The 18,149-nt window shown below is 35.6% G+C and overlaps 1 protein-coding gene across 5 annotated transcripts in view; it reads right to left on the reverse strand.

Annotated features, from left to right (window-relative positions):
• Window positions 1-1,512: 1,512 nt before the first annotated feature.
• Window positions 1,513-18,149, reverse strand: part of LOC144578460 (uncharacterized) — a 389,210-nt gene continuing 372,573 nt past the window's right edge. For all 5 annotated transcript variants that reach the window (XR_013524293.1, XR_013524292.1, XR_013524291.1 and 2 more), the window contains one exon: window positions 1,513-2,208. The gene's annotated coding sequence lies outside the window, so the exon portion shown is untranslated. The remainder of the gene's footprint in view (window positions 2,209-18,149) is intronic.

Here is an 18,149-nt window from a genome sequence, read left to right on the forward strand (position 1 = left end):
CCACACTCAGATCTGATATTTCATTCTTACGCAGTGAATATATATTAGGGCCCAAGAGAGGCAGCACAATAGGATTCTTTCAGGCCTCAGTAATCTCTTCCTTTCACTGTTTAGTCATTGGATACTTAGCTTTAAATTACCATTGGTCATTATAATTGGTATGACAAGAAAGAAAATTATCTGCCTGTCTGTCTATCTATCATCTATCTATCTATCTATCTATCTATCTATCTGTCTATCTATCTATCTCTATCAAGACAGAGAAGGAGTAGCTTGCTTATTTTCTGAGATTAGGAACCAAGGCCCTAATTTAAAAATCAGACTAGTTACTGTGAGTTGTAAATCAGATTTTCTCTTATTAGCTGATAGTAGCAAAATGCATTATAGTCACTCATTGACTGTTTCTTTGCAACCTGATTATTCTGCACAGGAAAATAAATTCTTTAAGATTCATCCTCCATGAGCTAAAACCACAAATGACTTTTTAAATAACAGAAATTAGCACACATTGAAGTGTGCTTTCATACTGGCTATTTTAAATATTCATGAAGAAGTCTGCTCTTTTGCTTTTGACTGCTCTCCACATTTTTTGACATGGATATTTTGTCTGAATGCAGAGTTTACTTCTCAAGAAAGAGAATGGACAGTGGAAAGGAAATAATATTAATTGATTACTTACACCATCAGGATTCTGTATGAGAGCAATATAGGATTTTCTCATGTAATTTTTAAAAGATTAACATTGCTATTATCGGGATAATAATTATAGGTTGCATTATTATGCAACTGTTCATTAAACTTTTATGCAAGTATGTAAGGAATTTTGATGCTTATTTCACCAGATTACGTCTCTATAAAATACATTAGAATATTGTTATTTCATTATAATTTCAAGAAGGAAGAAACAGAGTTTTAGGTATCCTATCCTAAACTATATAATATTTAGTGATTGAAAAAGCTTTGATATGATGTCTAGATTTTCTAAGTCATGCTAAATGTATGCTATCCAAAGAATTTACCTGTTTTCCCATTTAGAAAAATGCATTCATAATTATTATGTCTTCCTGATACATTGTTTCCTTGATCATTATGAAATAACCCTCTTTATCTCTAATAATACCTTTTGTCCTGGGAACCATTTTTTCATGTGTTAAAACAGTCACCTCAGCTTTCTTATTCTTCCATTGCATATGTATCTTTTCCCATTCATATGCTTTTAAACTACTTATATCTTTATATTTAACGTATATCTTTCTAGCCAGCATATCAGATATTACATTTTATCCATCTATCAATTTCTGCCTTTTAGCTATTCAGGTAAGTGCTGTCCAATTTTGTCAAACTTTTAAACTTTCTACTCTTTCATGGACACCATTTAAAAAAAATCAAAAGGTAAGCCTCAAACTAGCAGAATGTATTTGCAATACACATTTCAGAAGTAAGCTATTCTGAGAATATGTTAAAAAAAAGAAGACTTACAACCCAATAATAAGACAAAAGAATTCAATCAGATAAAAGGGAAACAATTTTAATATACACTTACTAAAGAAGATATATGTATGGCAATAAAGTATATAAAAGGTGCTTAACATCATTAGTTATTAGGGAAATGCAAATTAAAACCTTAATGAGCTATCACTGCAAACTACATACCCACTAGAATGTCCAAAATTAGAAAGGTTGACAATACCCAGTGTTGGTAAGAGTGTGGAATGATTGGAATTCTCATGTTGTTGATGGAAATGTAAAATGTCATAATCTCTTGGAAAATAGTTCTGTAATTATTTATATAGTTAAATATAACTCTTACTTACCAAATGTCCCAGCCATTTCATTCTTTAGGTATTTTGCAAGAGAAATGTGATCTTATATTTACACAAATACTTATACACAAATGTTCGTAGAGCCATTATTTATAATAACTGGAAACTGGAAAATAACCAAATGTCCATAGACACATAATTGAAAAAACAAAGTGTGACCTAGTCATAAAATAGAATACTAAACATGATAAAAGGAATGTACTAGTAATATATATAACAATGTGAGTGAATCTCAAAAGCATTAGGCAGAGCACAAGCCTGATTCAAAAGAATGCTTCTACTAAGATGCCATTCATGCCATTCATATGATATTCCAGAAAACCAAAGCTAACCAATGTGACACAGGACAAATCAGTGGTTCCTTTTCCAGAGGCAGGTGTGAGGGCTGGGGAAAGAAGGAAGAGATTAGTAGTAGGTGGGCAGAATAGAACTTTTGGATGATGAAACTAATCTATATATTAATTGTGGTGTCATGTATATTATTCTAGGTGCATTTAACTGTACATTTGAACTGGGTGCATTTTATGTAAATTATATCGCATTAACATTAATTTTTTAAAAAGCAATAAGTGAGGCTGCAACAGGAGAAACCTGGGGACAAATCTGACTTCATCCATTCAATCTAATATTCTCTTCATGGCAACCACAGTGATATTTGAAAACTATAAAAATTGGTTTATGTCTAAAATCCATCAATGACTCTTCATTATCCTGAGGATAAAGTCCAAAATTTCAACATATAATACAAGGGCTTTGACTCTTTAGTGCTTGAATGTCATTTTTTGGAAAATCCGTTGATCCCACCCTAATTCTCCAGATCTACTTTCAGTTCTCTAAACTGTTCTGCATCCAAGCCATTGTACATCCTATTCAATCCACCCAGAGCTCCTTTCTCGATCTGAAGCCAAGACTAATATTATATTCTTGCCTATTTAAGCACTGGGCTATGAGACACTTGAGTAGGTTTTCAAAGATGTTGAATAAATGAAAAGATAGATATAGGAGTTTTGAAGTGGCTGAAAAAGAACAGGCTGTTTGTTTTTCCTGAAAAAAAAAAAATTACTAGAAACCTTACAATCCCTGGTATGAATTTTAGCATTTCAACCTTTGGATTCAACCAAAAATGTAGTATTTTGAAAAGTAAAACCATTAATACTATAATCTCTCTTTTCATCCAAGCTTTAGGAGTATTTTACAAGTATAATCCTGTTTAGTGGGGACATAGTTCAGAGCCCTGCCTTTTATAAATACTTTAGAAAGCAGGCACTCCCCTAGAAATAGACTTGGAATGTTCTTCTCCAGGGGGTGGAGAGCAGAAAAGCAAGGAGGCTTATAGGAAAATCTGGATAATTTTAAGGCGCTTTATAGTTTAAGAAAAACTTTCACAGAGCTATCTTTGTAACTACCAGCAGCACTGTGATATAAACAGCCAAGTATTAACTCATTATTGTGTAAGAGAATTTGAAGACCCGGGGGATGAAGTGGTTATCCTATATATACATGCTTGAAGACGTAGAATTGGAACACTGGTCTTCTTCTGACTTTTCATAATCTCATGTTACTAAACATCACATAGAAGGAATTATATTAGTAATTTTTGGAGAACACTTGTGCTATCCATGAAACATTGAATCATTTAGCATATGGCTTTTTGGAAAGAAATTGCCCAATTCCCTTCCAGAGAAGTCAAAAAGATATGAGGATTGGAATGATATATACACTTCACTCCTTATTGGTTGGCTTGCTATGGACAAGTCCCTAAGACTCCCTAAAATATCAGCTTCTTCCTAAGTGAAACAAAAAAAAATAGTAGCAGGGATGCCATGGAGTCATTGTGAGAATTCTTGTAATTAATGTATGTAAATCAACTGTTAAAGTGCACATTGCACAGTAATCACTCAATTACAAATAGTTGTTTTAATTATAATTGCCTGGGAGGAAGTCAGCAACAGAGACCTCTGTAGAACACTGAGCATGAGAAGCTGTAGAAAATAAGGATTATCTTCTTCATGTGAGGTTATTAAAGACTCAGATATTAATGCCTTGGCCACTAGGTGTGATCCATAGATCTACAGGTGATGAAACCTCAATCAGATAGGAGAACTTCAGTGGAAGAAAATTCCTGGCAGGACAAAGCACTGTAAATGTAGAAATGGAGCCTAGAAGGTTTTGCTGAAGGAAATAATTCTGACCCAAAACAGGGCTTTCATGGATTGCTTTTGGAATTTTTTAATGTGTTCTTGCCATCTAAATGCTACCAAGGACTGTTGACATTTCATTGTTATTTTCTTTGTTATACAAGTAATATGTAATCATTGTAGGAAAAATATATATAGTCTTTTAATACCCTTATCTGTATATTAAATTAATATTTTGGGATATATTATTTCTCTTTCTTGTTCATTGCTAGAATCCAAATGTCCTCCAAAAGGAATGCGTAGAAACAATCACTAACTTGATAGTATTAAGGAGTGGCGCCTTTAGCAGATGATTAAGTCATGAGGGTGATGCCCTCATGAGTGGGATTAGCGACCTTCTAAAAGGTTGGAGTAAACTAGGTAGGCCCCCTCTTTGTGTGCTTACCCTTCATGCCATATGAGGAAACAGCAAGAAGGCCCTCACTAGGTACCAAATACTGGTGCTTTGATCTTAGACTTTCCATCTCCAAAACTGTAAGAACTAAATTCCGCCATTTATAAATAACTCAGTCTCAGGTGTTTTGTTGCAACATCACAAACAGACTAAGACACTCAATATCTTAAAAATAGATTCACCAATGACTTCTTATCATCACTAAATGCGAGGACTATTCGTTGTTTCTTCTCTCACTCTAAAATATTAATGTTAATCCTCCCTCATTCGTGATCATTGTTGGAAACCACTGTGGCTAAATGCCCTGAACTCTGTAAGAAGATTCTGTTTTTCCTGCCTCTAGGTTCTCCCCACTCCAATCAGCCTGAACATCTAGCCAGAGTCACCCTGGAAGATATAATTCTAAACATTTAATACCCTGCTTAAAACCCACGATGGCCAAGAAAAGCCCTTGCTCTTTAGCATGGCACACCAGGCCCTTACCCTCTGGTCTCAGCGGACTTTGTTGCCCTGTTTTCCACCTGTCTCTTTCACATATCTTATGTCCCAGAAAGATCAGACTCCTGGCTATTTTCCACATGCTCTACACATGCTCCTACTCCAGGCACTTTTCTCATAATTTTTTTATTCAAATATTGATTTGCTCCACATTCATAAGTTAAAATATCATCCACCTTTCATGGTTCAGACTAGACAATACCTCCTCTGTGATTACCATAAGGCTCTCATTTAGCTGTATAATCATTTAATAATGTTTTAAGTATTTGCATATATAAAATACATTTTATACCTCTTCATTGCACCCCACCCAGTTCTGCTCCTTGCTTCTTATTCACATTATATGTCAGAAATATTTCCATATAAGAGCATAGAAAGCTTTTCAATTATTACCTTTTGTGTTTTTTATTTTGGAAAATTTAACTTAGTGTATAGGAAAATTAACCCCCATATAACCTCCACTCAGTGTGCACTATTATTGATAATTTGCCAATTTCAAAATCTATTCTACTTTAATGGTATATCATTTTATTAATAAATATTTCCATATATATTCTTATTATTTTTAATATATTACCGATACTCTGATATAAAGTCATGAGCCATAATTCATTTCACCAGTCCTTGATTGATAGGTATGTATGTTGTTTTCACAATACAAGTTTTAAAAAATTAAATGGAATCACTTAGAACGTATAATCTTCCTTTTGTTTTTGCATGATATATTCTTGCCAACTATCTACAGAACTTTTCCCTTTCTGTGTTGCATAGCAAGTAATTAACATATATTTGGACACACTGAGGAAAGTGAAGTTTGTTTACATGTGAATCCTCTAAAATGCACAGTAAGGCTGGGTGCACTGGCTCATGCCTGTAATCCCTGCACTTTGTGAGGCTGAGGTGGGCAGATCACTTGAGCCCAGGATTTTGAGTCCAGGAAGAAAGTTCCTAAAAGATAAAAGCCATTGGAGAAGAATTATCTGCTTTATTTCACTGGTGATATCAGTGAGAATTATGCAAAAGATGCATCGACGAGAATCGGTCTTCACAGGGATATCCTCAAAGCACTGTTTCATCATAGTCTTCTAGATGTTCTATAAAGAGGTGCCAGCTATGCAGCAAGGAATGTGTCTCTCTATTAAAGTAACCATTCTCCACTAGCTTAACCTGAGATAAATTAAAAGGGCATTAGACTAAAACTTCATTTGGAAGAATTTTCATGGCCAAGATGTTTTCAAGTCTGTAGGCTTTGTACTATTAATATATTATTTTATTAATTCCCAAGTGGGATTTTGAGCTATGAACAGATGAGATCACTAAAATATAGCCTGAATCTTGGAGCTTAGAAATATTTAATATAAGAGTTATGCCAGCAGTAATCAATAACCGTGTTTAATAATGAAAATACACAAACCTGAAGTCTTAGAGTTTTCTCAGATTCTCCAGGTGGTAAGCTGAGAATACAGGACAGTAAAATAAATATTGTTCTAATATCCTAATATCTGACAATTCCTCTATCATTCCTCTTCCTTCACTACAGCAAGAGATTGATGAAATAACACATGTCCTTACTCTTACTTCTCTCCCCATCCCTTTGAGCTTTCTATATTGGTGAAATTGCTGGGGAATAAGCAGGAGTTTTGTGTATCAAGTATGCATCTGGGACAGAAGATAAATAAATACCACACTAATTAAAAGATGCTCTTCTTGGGAAACATTTTTAGAAACTTAGTAAAAGAAATCATTATGAACCAAGGGTAGTTTTGATAGAAAGTGACATTTTTTGCAGTCTTTTATTCTCCCTCGTATAAATTACCCTATGACTACATATGCGTTTATTTAATCAAAATGAACTTCTTAATAAAGAGCCCCCTTGGCTATATTGGCTGACATTTCCTAAATCCTTAAGAACTGACATTTTATTCCATCAAGGATAGAATAAATGCTTAAATTCTTTTAAGGTCACGGAATAGAATTTAGGCATTTGGATGAAATTATGCTGTTAAAATCTTACGTGTCATGAAAAAAATTTAAAAGCAAGAGCAATGTTATAAAGTTATACAATGTTAATAATCCTGTGTTTTAATTTATCTTTACTTCTAGAAGCTTTGGATTTTAATCAAGATTATTTGTATGAATGTTAGAAGAAGGAAAACAATAATAACAACCCCCTGATATAATCACGATCATTTATATCTCCCAATAGCCCATCTGGCCAGAAAATAAAATAATGGCAGAATCTGTGAGGTAGTGTGTAGGGCTGCTCCACGCTTAGCTTAGTACTGCTTGAATCTATTATGGGTCATAAGCCAAATAAATACAAAAGCTGACTGAAGCCTCTTTTGTCTAAAACTGGTTAGGATTAATTTTGTTAATATGCCAGTTTTTGAATGAATATTTCACAAAAGTTCAAAAGGTTCACGTAAGTATTTGTAATCAAGGAAATAGAAGGTAAAGTGTAATGAGGTGGAAACAAAACCCAAAAGAATAAAGATTTCTGATTTTGCCTACTGTAGAGAAAAGAGTATCTTCACACGCCTTTGGTAAATAGACCTTAACACCTTTGGTGGTAAATGTATATGTCCCATTTGAAATTTAAAAAATGCATGTACATTGTAACTTTGTTTTATTAAAATACATATTAAAACAATAGTCATGATAATAACTAATGCTAATTGAGTGTTCAGGTGTGTGCCAGCATTGATTTACATGCTTTATACACATCATCTCCTTCAGGAAACTGAGGTTCAGAGTAATTACCCTAACTTGCCCAAGGACACATAGTAGAGAAACCAGGATTTCAACACTGAACCCAGTGTTCTTAACCATTACATCTCCTTACTTCTCTCTGTAGAGCCACCTATATTGCACATGGGCACAGAGGGTTGCTCATTGTAGCCACTGTTTGTAATAGCAGAAAACTGGAACCAAAAACCAAAGAATCTACCAATAGAAAAGTTATATTACATTATAGAATAGTATAAAATTATAGTGTGATATATGTACTTCTAACACTTGAACTATGCTGTTTCAAGCTTTTATCTGTGGCAAACCTATATGTGTATTCAAAATATACGACAAAAATTTGTGTGTGTGCTTTAGGTTCCAAGGATTGTGCTAATCTTACTTGTCAGTACTAGGTACATTATTATTATTGGTCTTCACAAGGCTCAGTTTTTGTTTTGTTCACTTGTTTTCTTTTCTCCTCTCCTTCCCCACCTCTGTTTCCTCTTTTCTTTCAATGTGTTTGTTGAATAGACAACAGTTAGTTTATTCTTGTAGGACATGAGCAGTGGTTTGTATGCACATTTAAAAGTACACAAAAGTACTATGTTATATATCTTGTGATTTCTCCTTTGTTCATCTAACAACATCTTTTAAGAGCTATTAAATGTGCTGCGTATACAACTAGTCTATCATTTCTACTGATGTACTGTTTTCCAAAGTGGACCATAAAACATCTTACCATCTTGGGCGGCTGAGACAGGTGGGTCACAAGGTCAAGAGATCGAGATCATCCTGGTCAACAAGGTGAAACCCCATCTCTACTAAAAATACAAAAAAATTAGCTGAGGCAGGAGAATTTCCTGAACCCAGGAGGTGGAGGTTGCGGTAAGCCGAGATTGCACCATTGCACTCCAGCCTGGGCAACAAGAGCGAAAAACTCCGTCTCAAAAAAACAAACAAACAAAAAAAATCTTACCATCTACTGCCCTTGTGGTGAATGCCTGGACTGGTGGCAATTTCCTGCCAACAAAAATAACATTGTGATAAGCTATCTTATATGTCTTCTTGCAAGTACCCTGGGTCTTGTGTGTGTGTGGAGGTGGGGGAGAATCTATACACAGGAGCAAAATTGTTAAGCCTCATAGACTAGGCATAAACTTATTGAACTAACGGCAGATATTTCTGCAGAAGATCTGCACCTCTATTCACTTTCAACACGTGGGTATTCCTATGGCCCTATATCCCTTCCCACACCTGGCATTATCTAATGTCCTTCTTATTGTCAAGCTAATAGAAGTGACATGGTGCCTCATTTTTGTCTTAGTTTCATTCTGAAAAACAAATTAAACAAATCGAAACTTAAATTAAACATATCTAAACTTAAAAGTTAAAATAGGACATCTGGTGGTATAAAAAACAAAAGGGGAAACCAATGGCAGGGTTGGCACTCTGTTGGTCCATCATAAATAGGACACCTATATAGGCTCACCTGTACAAGAATATAAACTTTGAGTTTCATGAGCTTGAATGAAAACTCCTATATCTGATTTGAGACCCTGTGTCCTATTTTGAGTTCTTCTAGAAATAGATGTAAAACAATAATTCAAGTACAGAGTATAAGTAATATCAATAGGAGAAAGAAAAACTGCCACAGGAATGGAAGGCAGGCAATTTAGAATGCATCATTTAGCCAATATTTACAATGGACAACTGGCAGTAAAAATAGGTAAATAGATACCTTAGAACTATCCCACCCAAAGTGCCAGGTAGTTACAAAATGTACTCACAAATTCCAAAGAGTTGCTGATTGAGGGCTGCTCTTAAGAGAGCTAATTCTTCCTCACTTTAGGGCCTGCTGTGTGATAGGCACAGAGATGCAGATAAAGACACTGAAGTCCAGTAGAGCCCAAGACTGGAGATGGGTAAAACACCGAGAGATTCTGTGAGAGCCCACCCCTTGCACCAGTCTGCTTTACTTGACCCAACATTACATTTCCCACAGCCTATCACTGCATTTTCAGTTACAATTTTTCAAAATAAACTTACAACAGATGTAGTATGAAAAGTGGCAGTCCTGAGGCCAATAGTGATATGCATTATCTCCCTTTTCTCCCATTTTTTCTGTAATAGATTTCACTAACTCTTGGATGGCACTGGTGCTGGTGAGAACTGTCAGCCAGTGGTGTTACCCAGACCTTCACGCCTGAGGGTTTTTGTTCTTGTCAGGCCAGTTATTGCAACTGCCCTTTTATGATTATTACTGGAAATGGAAGCAGCAAAGTCTTCTGAGTTCCAGACATATGCCTTTCTATCAGCATAATGAGCATCCATCCTACCTCCTCATGATAATCTCCACCGATGAGTTCTGCCAGTATAGTAGTAGCTTCTTCCTTTTCTGTTTGCCTGGTGTGATGAATTGCTCAATGTGACAAACAAATGATTTAAACCCTAGGTTATTGAAATAGTTACTGCATCTTTTGGTAGAAACATCCTTCCTCTGGGAAAAAGAATCCCTAACAGAGCCTGAACTTGTGGAGAGGGAACAGGAAACAAAAGTTCACCAAGGGAGCAGGCTCCTTTCTATGCCCACGTTTGGTTCCTAGATTCATGCATTTGTGTAGAGAGTATCATAATTGACATTGGTTAAAAGCATAAACCTCTGAAACATAATTTCTCTCTCTCCAATCCCTTTCTACCAAAGAGAAAATAGAGTAAGGCCAATTTGTGTACAAAATAAGTTTCAGGCTTATTCTACTTGGCCTTATTATTTGCATAAAGTATAGCAAGAATTGACTGGCCATATGGGCTCTCTTTAAGTTGTCTTTGCCAGAGCATTACCTGAAACTATGTTATTCTAGTCAAAATATTGGTAAAATAATGATCATCTCCAATTGTTTCCTGTTTCAAAAGAAAATAGATTCCCACTGGACAAATGCCAATTACTATATTACCATAAAATAAGAATAGTGATGAATAGTTTTTGTATTTTGGAGAACTTGAGTAGAGGAAAAGGTAAATTCTGCTAAAAAATAAAAACAAAAACCATACAGTCAGAGTATGAACACACTGTTTGTTCGCCTGGGAACTGCCATCTGCAAACAAGTCAACTGGTTGTCAGTCAGGTGAGAGCTGTTTATTGGGCATTACAGAGTCCAGCAGCTCCCCATGCAGTTCCACAGTCAGTCCTAGGAAAACAGAGGCTCCACGCTTATGAACATCTCCATCTTACATCCCCAAGTAGTATGATCCTATATAACCATTTCCATTTTATTATGGAACTTTGGGCATTTCTTCTGAGCACTGCTATCTCTATTAGAGTATTTCTCTGACATCTCTGCAGACAGCCTGGGTATTTCAGATATCAAGATCAATTCAAGTCCCTCAGTCATAGGGGTAGTTTCAGTTAATGCCCATAACAAGGCAGTAAATGCCCCTCAGGCAGAATTTCTCTAGTCCAAAGTCCCAAGAGTTGTTGGGAGGTGATCACAGGCTTAATCCCCAGTAAATGCTCCACAAAGAGCAATCAGAGTGAGAATCTTTTTTCACCAGCACCTCCACTTCTCTGCTACACTCAGGCAGCCTTACTGTTTCCCATATAGCATATTCAATTAATATTGCCTGAAAGGCAGACTTGCATGCCTTCTTTTACAGTTCTAGGTAGGGGAAATACCACACTTGTTACTAGATTCCATCCCTGACCTTCGCTTTTGAGTGCAGATTGAATCATGAATTATTTCTTGGCTACAATATGCCTCTAAAAAAGAATCATGTTATACTTTTCTTCAGGATATTTTGAGTTGGCACCCTGATGGGATAGGTTTCTTTTTTCATTCTGACACAGAGATTCTCTTTTGAATGCCAAATTATTAATGCTATTTGTTTCTTGTTGTTTTGCTTCTTCAGAGAAAACTAGAATCATGGGAACATAATTAGGCTCTGTGTCCTCACTCAAATCTCATCTTGAACTGTAATCTCCACATCCCCCATAATCCCCACATGTCAAAAGAGAGATCAGGTGGAGGGAATTAAATCACGGGGGCAGTTCCCTTGCTGTTCTTGTGATAGTGAGTGATTTCTCACGAGAACTAATAGTTATACAAGGGGGTTTTCCCACTTTGCGCAGCATTTCTCCTTCCTCACAGCTTGTAAAGAAGGTACCTTGCTTCCCCTTAAACTTTCTCCATGATTGTAAGTTTCCTGAGGCCTCCCCAGCTATGCTCAACTGTGAGTCAGTTAAACCTTTTTCCTTAATAAATTACCAGTCTTGGGCAGTTCTTTACAGCAGTGTGAAAACAGACTAATACACATGGTATTCCGAAGACTAGAGATGATTTTGCAAGGCCTCTAAATCTCTCTCATTTGGAATCCCATGGTGTCTGGTCTGTTTTCTTTCCACCACTCTGTTGCTAAAACTATAGAGGCACCCTCTCTCTAGGCCCAGGGACAATTGCAGAAGAGGTTGATGCCTGAGATTGTAAAGAATAGTTTTGAGGGATACAATTAGTTCAGATCCTCCAAGTCAAGAATAGGCACACAGATGCTTACACAGCTGCCAGCAAATTGAAGGACTTTGCCTTCTGGGCCATTGTGTAGCCCCTTTCCATTCCATTTCCACCATAAAGAATTTCCTGCTTCCCAAAGATTAACAGAGAATTACCAAGAGATACCTGGTGATACAGCATTTGGTGGATAGAGCCTCTGGCAGAGCTGGACCAAAAGGGGAAGAATGGAAACTAAATATAAAATTCGAAGACCCCCAACTGACTGAACAGACCATTTCTTGGCCGACGAGACCCCAGAGTAAACCTGACAGCCGGGACAGGATGTGGGGGTCAGATTCACCTTGTTATATCCCCTCCCTCATTAACCATGATTAGGCTAAAGACTAAACAGAAACCACCCCTTTCAAAAGACCCCACCTTTAATATCAACCAATCCCTTGATGCCAGCCCTCTTTTTTTGGCTGATAAGAGATCGACACGGAGAAAGTGCACTAAGGGTTTTCATGTCATCTGCCTCACCTTTTGATGTCAGAGGGACAAAACCTCCAGCCTTGGATTGCCACCTTTTTTGTTGAACATGGAGAAGCATCAAGCACAGTTGTTCATGGGCATGTTTCTCCTTTCATAAATATTCACTATGCCTCCTAAGGCTTATTAAATACATATATTCAGCCACCCTGCTCAACATAAATTCCTATTCCCTTTTCTTCTCCCTGGAAGTGTTTGCTTCCTGCTTCTGGCTGGAGGCTATATTTCCTAGCTTGTTAGAATGGCTCCACTGTAGACTACAGTGTTTATGGGAAGCAAAACTCTTCTTTGGAGAAAAAAATGCATAACCACATCTTGAAGAACAGTGCTCTAGCCCACAGGTTTTCACTGGTGTCATCTCTAAGCCAGTCCCTTTGCTACTCCATCAAAAGGCCATTTCATCTACTCTGAGTCTGGCAGCTCCTGGGTAATGCAGTTTATGATGGAGCCAATGCATCCCAGTATTACTTGCTCATTGCTGCACCTGCTTCAGAGTAATTGAGCTATTTTAGCATAAGGCAATATTATGTGGGACTGCATGATGATAAATATGTCATTCTATGACTCATAAACAGCACACTGGTAAAAAATTAGGTATTACTTCACAAAGTCTCAAACTAAAAAAATCAATATGGTATACACTGTTTTCGGAACAGAATTCAATAAAACTAGAAATAAGTAACAGAAGAGCAAAAATACTACACATATGAAAAATGGAAAACATATTTAAAATAATTTCTGTGCCAAAGAATTAGTCATAATATATATTATGAAATAATTGGAACACAAAGCAGCAGAAATAGTATGTATTAGGAAATGTGAGATGCCATAAAATAACACAGAGAAAATTTTCCCAAAATGCTGATAGGAAAAAAAGAGAAAACTCAACATGCTAAGTTAAACTATTAACCAAATCTAAGCACTAAAAAGTTCAAAATAGTAAATCCACAGAAGATAGAATGAATGCAATATTATTAAAATAAGAAAAGCACTTAAAAAACCAAATAAGTCATCATTTTTGATTGCTGCATAATATTCCATGGTGTATATGTGCCACATTTTCCCAGTCCAGTCTATCATCGATGGGCATTTGGGTTGGTTCCAGGTCTTTGCTATTGTAAACAGTGCTGCAAACAGACACTTTACGAAAGAAGACATACATGAGGCCAACAAACATATGAAAAACATGCTCATCATCACTGGTCATTAGAGAGATGCAAATCAAAACCACATTGAGATACCATCTTATGCTTGTTAGAATGGCGATCATTAAAAAATCTGGAGACAACAGATGCTGGAGAGGATGTGGAGAAATGGGAACACTTTTACACTGCTGGTGGGAGTGTAAATTAGTTCAAACATTGTGGAAGACAGTGTGGCAATTCCTCGAGGCCTTAGAAATAGAAATTCCATTTGACCCAGCAATGCCATTACTGGGTATATATCCAAAGGACTATAAATCGGTCTACTATGAGTTTGTGTCGTTTGTAGGGACATGGATGAATCTGGAGAACATCATTCTCAGCAAACTAACACAAGAAAAGAAAATGAAATACCGCATATTCTCACTCATAGGCAGGTGATGAACAATGAGAACACATGGACAGAGGGAAGAGAGCACTACACACTGGGGTTTATTGGGGGGAATAGGAGAGGGACAGTTGGGGGAGGGAGCTGGGGAGGGATAACATGGGGAGAAATGCCAAATGTGGTTGAAGGGGAGGAAGGCAGTAAAACACACTGCCATGTGTGTACCTATGCAACTATCTTGCATGTTCTGCACATGTACCCCAAAACCTAAAATGCAATAAAAAATGATAAAAATAAACTCAGACAGCTTCTGTAATAAAGTGCGCATTTTAAAATGAAATAAAAAAACAAAGAAGTAGTATAATCATCAGAATCAAATATCCTTTGAGAAGACTAATGAAATACCTAATTCGCTTACATTACTGATAAAAAAATGAGGCCATAACTACAAATAGAGAAATTTATAATTAACTATTAACTCTATTCCAAAAATAATAAATGTTAAAACATAGATAAAATATGTCAAAACAGCAAAATTGACTTAAGAAGAAATAGAGTAATATTTCTAATCAAATAACAAATGCTCAGAAAACTACAAGTAAAATGCAGTTTCTTTACTTAATGGATTCCTACCAAAAACCTACAATAAAAATATCCAGTAGGAGCATTTCCTTTAGTGTAAGAGATTATAGCCAGATTCCTTCCATTATTGGTCTATTTAAAACTTTATTGAAACTTATTGACACAAAATTGGATTAAGAAAAGAATAAGAAACATATAAATTTGAAGGGAATATATAAAACCATTACTCACAGACAAAAATGTATCAACATAGAAAATTCTAAAAGAATCTATTGATACATTGTGAAAATTATAGCCCCACAAATATGCAGCATTTGAGATCCATCTATAAAAATCACTTTCCTATAGAGAAACAACCAATTATAAACTGTAGTTTTTTGAAATAGATTTTTATTCACATTAGAACAAAACACATAATAGAAAAATGTTTTTAAATAATTGAGTAACTACTTTACTAGTGATAGTATTTCTTCTCCAATAAATTCTATTAACTTAATATATTTTATTTTAATTTACAATAGGAAACTTTTTAATATGAGAAGCTTATCCTAAAATTCACATGGAAGAGTGAGGAGTTAAAGTCATTGAGAACATTTTGAAAAAGAAGAATGGGATGAGTATAGGGTTATACTACTATATATGTTGAATTTTTATGAATTTATGGTAATTTTACCTGTGCGGGAAAATGCAAATGAACCAGTGGAACAGAACAGTAATTTGGGAGCTTTGCATAGAAAACTTAAAAATCATTAATTAATGGGAGAAAAGTTTGACAAATTTATTTACATTAAAACTTTCTATATCAATAATGGAAGAATAAAAGAAGTAAACAGGCATGGCTGAAAAAAATCTGGGATACAAAATTTGTAACTAAAATATATAAATATTTTTATATCTCAATAAAAAATGACAAATATCCCAAGAAGGAATAAAACCTGTGAATAGGCAATTCTTAGAAAAGGAAGCCTGAACAACCCTGTAGAGGATTACACTAGCAGCCAAATTTTTCATTCTTCCCTGTATCAAAGCCCTTTTCCATATGACTTTGCAGTTTCTCCCACTAAATCGAAAGAATATATTTTCTCACCCTTTGACTTGGGGTTGGCCATTTGCTTTGGCCAAAAGAGTATGGCAAAAGTGAGCACATACCAGTTCTAAGATGAAGCCATAGGAAATTGTGCAAGTATCTGCCTTAAGAGATCTTTCATGTTGTTGGCTTATGCTGCTGAATGACTACACGTGTCCAATTAATTAATTGAGCAACTGAAGGAGTAAACACAAGTCCAAGCCTCAACAGGGAGACAAGCCCAGCTGAGTTGTCGTGCCAAGCCCAGTCTAAATCAGCTAACTGCCAGCAAAACAACTGACTGAGAATGATGAATCAATGAGTAGTTTTAAGTCACTGAATTGTGGGTCACTTGTGACGTTGCATTAGTGTGTTGACAGCTAACTGATACAATCCTCAACTTTACCAGTAGCTAGGGAAGGGCAGGCTAACAAGAGAGACAACTCATATTCATAAATGGCAATGATTTAAAGTCTGACAATAACAAGTATTGATGTGACAAGGATACAGGGAAACAAGAATTTTCACATATGGTTGCTGGAAATATGAATTAATTCAATACATTTGAAATACAATTAGGTAGTATCTAATAAATTGAAGCCATTTCTACCCCGTAACCAATGGTTCTATGATTAAGTATTATAAACCCTGGTTTATGTTGGCAAGGAGAAACAAGGATACTCATCACAGCATTGCATATACCAGTAAAAAACTGAACATCACAAGGTTGAGAGATCGAGACCATCCTGGTCAACAAGGTGAAACCCCATCTCTACTAAAAATACAAAAATTAGCTGGGCATGGTGGCACGCACCTGTAGTCCCAGCTACTCGGGAGGCTGAGGCAGGAGAATTGCTTGAACCCAGGAGGCGCAGGTTGCGGTGAGCCAATATCGCGCCATTGCACTCCAGCCTGGGTAACAAGAGCGAAACTCTCTCAAAAAAATAAATAAATAAAAATAAAAGAAATAAAAAACAACATAAGAAAAACATCCTACTTTAAGAGAGAAACTGATAAATTGTGGTACATTTATAAAATGGAGTAACAACTTGTAGCTAAAATGAATGAACCATGTGCATATATATCAAAGTTATGTTAGGAGAAAAAGCAAGTTGCTAAAGGGTGCCTAATGTTTGTTATCATTCATGTGACTTCTAAATGTATAAAAATCAATACTATATTATTTCTGAATTGATACATATGTAGCAAAAGCACAATATGTAGATGTGTAGGAAACATAACTGCTTCTGGATAGAGGTTGACTTTTGTCAGAGCAAGAGGATGATTAGATAGCAGGGGACTCGACAGCTGCATCTATAATATTTTCATTTAAGAATATCTAAACTGTTATATGGATGATGATTACATGAGTACATGTACTATGTTTGAAACAGATCATAATTTAAAATAAAAATACATTATGGAAAATTCATATGGTAAAAGCAAATACTATGCCATTGCTTAATCGATGAAGTAGATCTGTATAGACATTTAGAGAAAAAAAGGCAGGTTACAGAACATTGTATAGAGCTGTTTCTCAACATTAGTTCTATTGATATTTGGGACTGAGTAATTATTTGCTGTAGGGGCCCATCCTGTACTCTGTAGGGTGATAAACAGCATCCGTGGCCTCTAATAAATGCCAGCAAAACCACCTACCACTCCAAATTGTGAAAACCAAAAATCTCTCCAGGTATTGCCAAATGTCTCTGGAAGACAAAATTATCTTTGTGAAAGACATGTGTAAAGTACAATTCCATTTATGTAAAAACAGAATCTATGTTATTTATTTTGTGCATACATGTGTTTATCATTAACTGTGAAGAGTACAGTTTGAAGTATATACCTGAGATGATATACCTAGGGAAGGGAATATAATTGTAGATATGGGAGATATTAAAGAAAGAAATAAAATTCTTACTTCTGATGTTGGATTTTTATAATATAAAAATGTGCTGCTTTTATAAGACAGAATTATATGTATTTTAAATGTAAAAAGAATTAAATTCTTACCAATTTCAGCAAATAGAATGAATAGATAACCATTATCTTCAATTCTAGCATGAATGTTTCTTTAATATGTGTAAGGCCCATGAAGGACATTAGAGAATGCAAAAAGATAAAAAACTTCCATTGATTTTTTTTCCAGAATTTATTTTTCCAGGAACTATTTTTAAAATCTAATAAAAGTATCATTGATAGTATTATTTACTTATTTCTCCTCATCTGAGACATGCTAAACAGACTGATAATGGCCAAATGCAGAAGCTTGCCAGGCTGAAAGGGATCCAAGGATGCCTG

The sequence above is a fragment of the Callithrix jacchus genome, chromosome 11 (assembly GCF_049354715.1).
Source record: "Callithrix jacchus isolate 240 chromosome 11, calJac240_pri, whole genome shotgun sequence".
In the NCBI taxonomy this organism is placed as follows: Eukaryota; Metazoa; Chordata; class Mammalia; order Primates; family Cebidae; genus Callithrix; species Callithrix jacchus.